Raw genomic sequence first — 7,594 nt, forward strand, 5'->3', positions numbered from 1 at the left:
CCCTCTCCCCTCTCCCCTCTCCCCCTCTCCCCTCTCCTCCCCTCTCCCCTCGCCTTCTCTCTCTCTCTCTCTCTCTCTCTCTCTCTCTCAAGAGTCTTTTGTAGAGGACGGCTATAAAACATGGCTATGCACAGTGCTCATGGATGTAACCCAGAACTCTAGAAGCTAAAGCAACCTGATCTCTGAGGCCAGCCTGGTCTACAGAGTGAGTTCCAGGACAGCCAGGGCTACACAGAGAGACCCTGTCTGGAAAAACAAAACCAACAACAAAACAAACAAACAAAGGAGTGGGAATGAAGGGCCCAGTGGTTAAGGCCACTTGCTGCTCTTGCAGAGGATCCTGGTTTGGTTCCCAGCACCGGCATGGCAGTTAGCAACTGCCTGTAACTGCAGTTCCAGGGAGTCCAACATCCTTTCCTGACCTCCACAGGCCCTGCGTGTATGTGGTGCACAGACATATATGCAGGCAAAATGCCAACAGATATTAAAAAATAGGTCTCCAAAGACACAAATAAAATCTTTTTTTAAGGTTTGCAATCGTTTTATTCACGTATATGATTCTGTGTATCTTTGTGAGGGCCTGTGCTTATATATACAATATTTTTTTTAATTTTTTTTTTTTTTTTGGTTTTTTTCGAGACAGGGTTTCTCTGTGTAGCCCTGGCTGTCCTGGAACTCACTCTGTAGAGCAGGCTGGCCTCGAACTCAGAAATCCACCTGCCTCTGCCTCTCAAGTGCTGGGATTAAAGGTGTGCGCCACCACCGACCGGCAATTTTTTTTTTTTAATTGTCAACAGGTCTTTAACCTAGAGGAAATCTCTACTGGAGTCTTTATCTAATCTCCCTTTTCCAATCCAACAAGGTAGTCATAATTTTTACTTTTCTAGATGCTTCCTCACAGAACCTGAAGGGTGCAGACTATTTTCCAGTTACTTCAATAAAAAAGGTAAAATGAATGAAAACAAATATACAGAGAAAGGGAGAAAGCTGATGTCATGGGTATGTGGGGATTAAGAAGGTTCTAGCCCAGAGCCTCAGGCATGCCGGGCAAGTCCTCTACCTAGAGGCCAGTGCCTGTATCCTTAGTCTCGGAGACATCTTGAGTAAGTAGCTGAATCAGAAGACTCTGACCTATCACCACTCTCAGAAAACCTCGAAGGCTCGTATCCCATCAGGTCTTTACTGTGTGAACTCATACAACTTAACAAGCTCAAACATTTACTCCTTAGACCCTGGGGCTCAGAGACATGACAATAAACAGCAGTGTCGAGGTCCCCTCAGTCCAAGACCCACCATTCTTACTGCTTTGGAGCTGCTTCCCCTTTGAATGGAATTTCTGATCTTTTGTGAGACTGTGACAATCTCCACATAACTGGAGTTCCTTTGGAGCTGGAGAGATAGATAGCTCAGTGAATTAGTGCTTGCTGCTCTTCGAGAAGACTGTGGTTACATTCCGGCACTTATGTTGTGTGGCTCATAACCACCTGTAACTCTAGCTGCAGGAGATCCCACACCCACAGCCACGCACACATAAATAAATATAATTTTATATTAGCAAAGAATTCCCTAGGGCTTTGCCTTTGACCACTAGTCTTCTAAGTCATGTGACTCAGGGCAAACCAGGCCTTTTGGGACAGATGGCCCTCCCCTTATGGCTGTTCTAGAGGCATTCATTCCTAAACCATAATTGAATCTTTATTGCGAGGGAACACAATGCCTTTCAACACTTGGCAACAGGCAGTAAGCTCAGGGAGAGGAAGGGCTCCCACCTCAGGAATAAGCCTTCCAAGACACTGCCAGGCCTGACCAGACAGCTAAGAGCTTCTCTCTCAAGATCCTCTGTGCTTTCCCCTCCTGGCCAGAAGCAGGTGAGACTCTGAATCACCAGTGTGGAAGTTTTAATAGAGCCATGTCTCAAAAAGAACTAGAACCCACATTATTAAAATACTCAGGTGGGTCCATTGTCCAAATGTCTACCTGTAATTATTCTGTGAGCTTTTTTCTAAGTTTGAAACTTAAGTTAATAACAGAAAAAAATGTCCTTGTAAAGTGACAGATGTCCTACAGTGGGATGAAAATGTGTACAGTTTGGAGGGTGATTGTATTCCTTAATTGGTCTCACTAAGAAAATCGAAGTGCGCCGGGCGGTGGTGGCGCACGCCTTTAATCCCAGCACTTGGGAGGCAGAGGCAGGCGGATTTCTGAGTTCAAGGCCAGCCTGGTCTACAGAGTGAGTTCCAGGACAGCCAGGGCTACACAGAGAAACCCTGTCTGGAAAAACCAAAAAAAAAAAAAAAAAAAAAGCAAAAAAAAAAAAAGGAAATGGAGCTCGGCGGCAGGATGGAGGAATTGGAGTCATGAAGAAGGGGTCCTAAGTCCCAGATCAATATATAATATGTAACCATGTGCGACCAGAAGGCGGTGATCAAAAGTGCAGACATGTTGGAAGAGATGCAACAGGACTCAGTGGAGTGTTACTCAGGCATCGGAGAAGTACAACATAGAAGAGGATATCTTGGCCCATATCAAGGAGTTTGACAAAAAGTACAAGTCCACCTGGCACTGCATTGTAGGGCAGAACTTCAGCAGCTCTGCCCCACACATGAAACCAAACACTTCATCTACTTCTATCTGGGTCAGGTGGCCATTCTTCCATTCAAACCTGGTTAAAAGCATGGACTGGGCCAAATACTCAGTGATCCATCCAAAAACAAGGACTGCATCCTAAATTCCAAATACTAGAGACTGAATCTTCAGCCTTGCTAAGAGAACGCCTTATTTGAATCTGTTGTGTTTTGTCCAGGACACCATCCTCTGTACATGTGGTTATGAAAGAATTTGTAAAACAGTTTACTTACTTTTGTATTTACTTTCTAGTCCATACTCTGGACCCCATTTTTTTGCCTTTAGGTCATTCCTTTAAAAATAAATCTGTTGGAGATGTGAAAAAGGAGATGGAGAAGGAGAAAAAGAAGAGAAAATGGAAGTGGGGAACCAGGGAGATGGCTTCCCTGGTAGAGGCCTCGAGCACAGGTCTAATGACCTGAGTTCAACCTCAGGATCTCCTGAGCTGGCAGGAAAGAACTGACTCCCTGTGCATGACCTCTGACCTCCACAACACCATAGCCATAGCTATGTATGCCATAGCACACATCACACATAGATGCACGTGCTCACACATAAATAGACATTTTCACATGGCAATTGTCTTTGTCAAAGTTCTACTGCTGTGAAGAGACACCATGACCATGGTAATTCTTATAAAGGAAAACATTTCATTGGGGCTTGAAGTTCAGAGGTTCAGAGTCCATTGTCGTCATAGCCGGGAGCATGGCAGCACACAGGCTGGTGCTGGAGGAGGAGCTGAGAGTTCTACATCTGGCAGCAGGAAAAGAAACTGGGCCCAGCTTGAGCATTTGAAACCTCAAAGCCTACCCTCACTAAGGCACTTCTTCCAATAGGCCACACCTATTCCTATAAGGTCCCATTTCCTAATAAGCTCCATTCCCTATGAGCCTATCGGGGCCATTTTCATTCAAACCGCCACCATGATGAGTCTTATTGAGAACTGGCTCAAAGGTGCTTTCTCAGCTGTGCATGGTGGCACACACCTACAACCCTAATACTCAAGAGATAGAGTCAGAAGAATCGGGACTTTAAGCCAAGGCTGTATTCAACCCTGTTTCAAAAACAACAAAAAACCCAAAGATGCTTTGTTTTGGCTTTCATTCTATTGATTTGCGTCTGTGTTCCAGGACACTCTTTGCCCTAGCATGTTCTTTATGTTCTGTGAATGTAAATACCACAGAGGACTTTCTGCGTGGCGGAGACCTCTGATGGGGATGGAGAGGCATGGCCTTTGAGAAGCCCCTTCCTGGCAAGGGCTTATGGGCATTGCTGTTTCCACCTGAAGGGAAAAAGTTTCAAAGATCTTTCCATCACCATGAAGGAGCAGGACACTACCATTGGCCAGTGGGTGGAGGGACAGTATAGCAAAGAGCTGGAAGGTCCCCACAGAGAGGACCTTCCTCAGTCAGACCTGAGGTAATAAGTAACAAGTGAGAATATTATAGTCATTTTTTAAAAAGATTTATTTTATTACTGTATGTGATTAAATGTTTTGCCTGAATGTATATATGTGCATCACGCACATACCTGTGGAGAGCAAAAGAGGGTATCACATCCCCTGAAACCAGAGTGATAGACAAGCCACCTTGTGGATGCTGGATATTTGGTACAGGTCCTCTGTAAAGAGTAAGTCAGTGTCTTCAGCCTCTGCGCAGCTCTCCAGCACTCTTGTGGGTGATTTTATATGCATACCTCTACTAGGGAGAGGACTGTGTGGAATTTGAACATTAGTAATGGAAAAACTGTTCTGTTTTGGGACTAAAGGCTCATGAGTTCCGGAAATACAACCCATATTTCCTCTATTGTGGCTGTCACCAAGGGCCGAGAAATACAGAACACTGTCCAGCTCAGAGGTGGGTCTCATAGGTTACCTGTGTGGATAATTTGATGTTCACCATGCGGGCTCAAATTTTGGCCAGGCTTTTTAGTAGCTTTCTGATGGGCTCAAGTAATAACGCTGCCTACTTCATAACCGCCATGAGAAGCTAAGGAGGTTACTCAGGAGCCACTAAGATGTGCTCCCTGGCTTCCAGGGAGTGCCCTCTAATAGGTTAGCTATTGCCTCTGCTTTTCATCTAGAAACAACAGAGCTTTCTGGAACGGGCCAAGGCTGTGACTATGAGCTCAGGAAAAAAGATTCCCAGGCATGTAAAATGACAGTTTTCATCCTTTGCCTGAGCCTCTGCCCCTGAATGGAAGAGAGTAGCTCCCAGCTGTAAGGTGGAGACTCTATTGCTCCAGGCTCCCCTGGGCTCCTCTCTAGCCTTGCTTTCTGTGTGAGGGTTGTCAGCTGAGGCCAAGTCAGAATACCTGGACAACACAGGAAAGTCCCAGGAGCCCTTGCTCACCTCATAAAAACTGATGAAAGACAGAAACTTCTCACTGGGAGCCTTTTGTTTTTCTTCTTTTTCTTTTCTTTTTCTTTTTTTTTTTGTTTTTTTTTTTGTTTGTTTTGTTTTGTTTGTTTTGTTTTTGTTTTTTTGAGACAGGGTTTCTCTGTGTAGCCCTGGCTGTCCTGGAACTCACTCTGTAGACAGAAGCAGGCTGGCCTCGAACTCAGAAATCTGCCTGCCGCTGCCTCCCAAGTGCTTGGGATTAAAAGCATGCGCCACCACTGCCCAGCTGCCTTTTGTTTTTCTTAACTGAAGGATTTTTCCATGTAAGTATCTTTATCTCTCTTTTTTTTTAATTTTAAAAATTACTACTAAATAAAATGTTTATTTGTATTTTTTTTAAATTTACTCATTGTATTTTTTGATTTTTTGAGTCCTGGCTGCCCTGGAACTTGCTCTGTAGACCAGGCTGGACTTGAACTTAGAGATCCACCTGCCTCTGCCTCCCAAGTGCTGGCATTAAAAGTATGCACCACCACCGCCCGACAAACAAAGTGTTTATTATCTACACGGCTGTGTTCAGTACCACTGATGCGACAGTAGCATTGCTCAGTACTGGGGCTGTAGCCCCGTGGTGGAGTCAGTGCTTAGTGAAAATGGCTGACACACCAGCTTCAACCCCTAGCACCAAGAACGCTCAGTTATAGTAGAAGACCAATAAAGGAGATAACGAAGCCTCTCTAATGTGCTAGTAAAAAGGATGCAGATATTTCAACAAAATCCAACCGAGCCAGGCATGGTGGCAAACTCTTGAAGTGCCAACAACTAGAGTTAGCGGTAGGACCATCACAGGTTCACAACCAGCCTGAACATTCATGGTGAGTGGCAGGATGCCACGGTTGACATAGTGAGACCTTGGCTAAAAACTAAAGCGAAAGCACAACAACCACAAAGTTGGCTGGAGCTGCAGCTCGGTTGTACAGTTCTTGCTTAGTGTGTGTGAAGGCCTGTGTTTGATCCCCACTACTGTATAAATTCGGACTAAAGGCCCAAACACAGCTCAATGGGCAGAAGCACTTGCCTTGAAAGTCTGTGAAAAATCTGAGTTTAATACCTAAAGTTCACAGTGGAAAGAGAACTGACTCCCCAAATACATTCTCTGACTTTCACATGTACGCTGGGGTAATTGGAGCATGCACACGGGCGGGCACACACACACACACACACACACACACACACACACACGCACACTTAAAAATAAAGTTAACGATTATACTTGGCGGTGATGTTCCCAAGTGAGACCCTGTTTCCAAACAAACAACAAACAAAAAAGCAAGAAAGCAAGCAAGGAAGTTAGCAGTTAGAAATAGCGTTTTTTGGAAGAATGCCTCAAGTCGCATTTTCCCGCAAATTGTAGGAGACAGCGCCATCTACTGACCATGAAATTTGCTGTCCTCTAGCAATAAGCTAGGACAGGAGGGAAGCTGTACTTCACCAGAGAGTGCTTAGGGGAGAAGGTGTGGTTAGGAAAATCCAGCCAGAGGGAAGGATGGTTTCTGATCTATTCTGTGCTGGTATCTGAATGTCTGGGTCTCATCCTTGTTAATCCGCTTTCCATTGCCAAAACAAGTACTGGATAAATCAACTTAATTTTAAGGATGTCCAACAAGTGGGTAAGGTGCTTGCTGAGCAAGCCTGATGACCTGAGTTGAGCCCTAGGATCCATGTGAAAGTATAAGGAGAAAACTGACTGTCTTCTCATCTCCATGTGTGTGTTGAACACATCTGTCTGCCTGTCCACATTCAAACACACACACACTTACACATACAATTGAAAAAAATATTTAGTAGGTGTGGCAGTTTGAATTGGTATGGTCCCCAGTAGACTCATGTGTTTGAATACTTGGCTCATAGAGTATGGTACTATTAGGAGGCATGGCCCTGTTGGAGTGGGTGTGACCATGTTAGAGGAAGTGTGTTACTATAGAGGAGGGCTTTGAGATCTCCTATGTTCGAGCTACATCCAGTGATCTACACAGTTTCCTTCTGCTGCCTGTGGATCAAGGTGTAGAACTCTCAGCTCCTTCTCCAGCACCGTGTCTGCCTGCAGGCTGCCATGCTTCCCACCATGATGATAATCTCTGAAACTGTAAGCCACCCCCAATCAAATATTTGCCTTTATAAGAGTTGCCTTGGGGGGCTGGAGAGATGGCTCAGTGGTTAAGAGCACTGACTGCACTTCCAGAGGTCCTGAGTTCAAATCCCAGCAACCACATGGTGGCTCACAATCATCTGTAATGGGATCTGATGCCCTCTTCTGGTGTGTCTGAAGACAGCTACAGTGTATTCATAAATAATAAATAAATAAATCTTTAAAAAAAAAAGAGTTGCCTTGGTCATGATACCTCTTCACAACAATGGAAACCCAAAGTAAGAAAGTTGGCTGGGCATGGTGGAACAGGTTTTAGTCTCAGCACTTGGAAGACAGAGACAGGAAGATCTCTGTAAGGTTTAGAGACTAGCTTGGTCTACATAGTGCATTCCAAGCTAGCCATAATTGAGACAGTGTCTTAAAAATAATAAAGTGAAATTTAAAATGTTCACATAAATGAAGTAGAGATGTGTGTTGGCTC

At 44.6% G+C, this 7,594-nt stretch overlaps 1 pseudogene; it reads left to right on the forward strand.

Annotated features, from left to right (window-relative positions):
* Window positions 1-2,403: 2,403 nt before the first annotated feature.
* Window positions 2,404-2,670, forward strand: LOC114608278 (annotated as a pseudogene).
* Window positions 2,671-7,594: the final 4,924 nt, after the last annotated feature.

The sequence above is a fragment of the Grammomys surdaster genome, unplaced genomic scaffold (assembly GCF_004785775.1).
Source record: "Grammomys surdaster isolate TR1022 unplaced genomic scaffold, NIH_TR_1.0 125889, whole genome shotgun sequence".
Lineage (NCBI taxonomy): Eukaryota > Metazoa > Chordata > Mammalia > Rodentia > Muridae > Grammomys > Grammomys surdaster.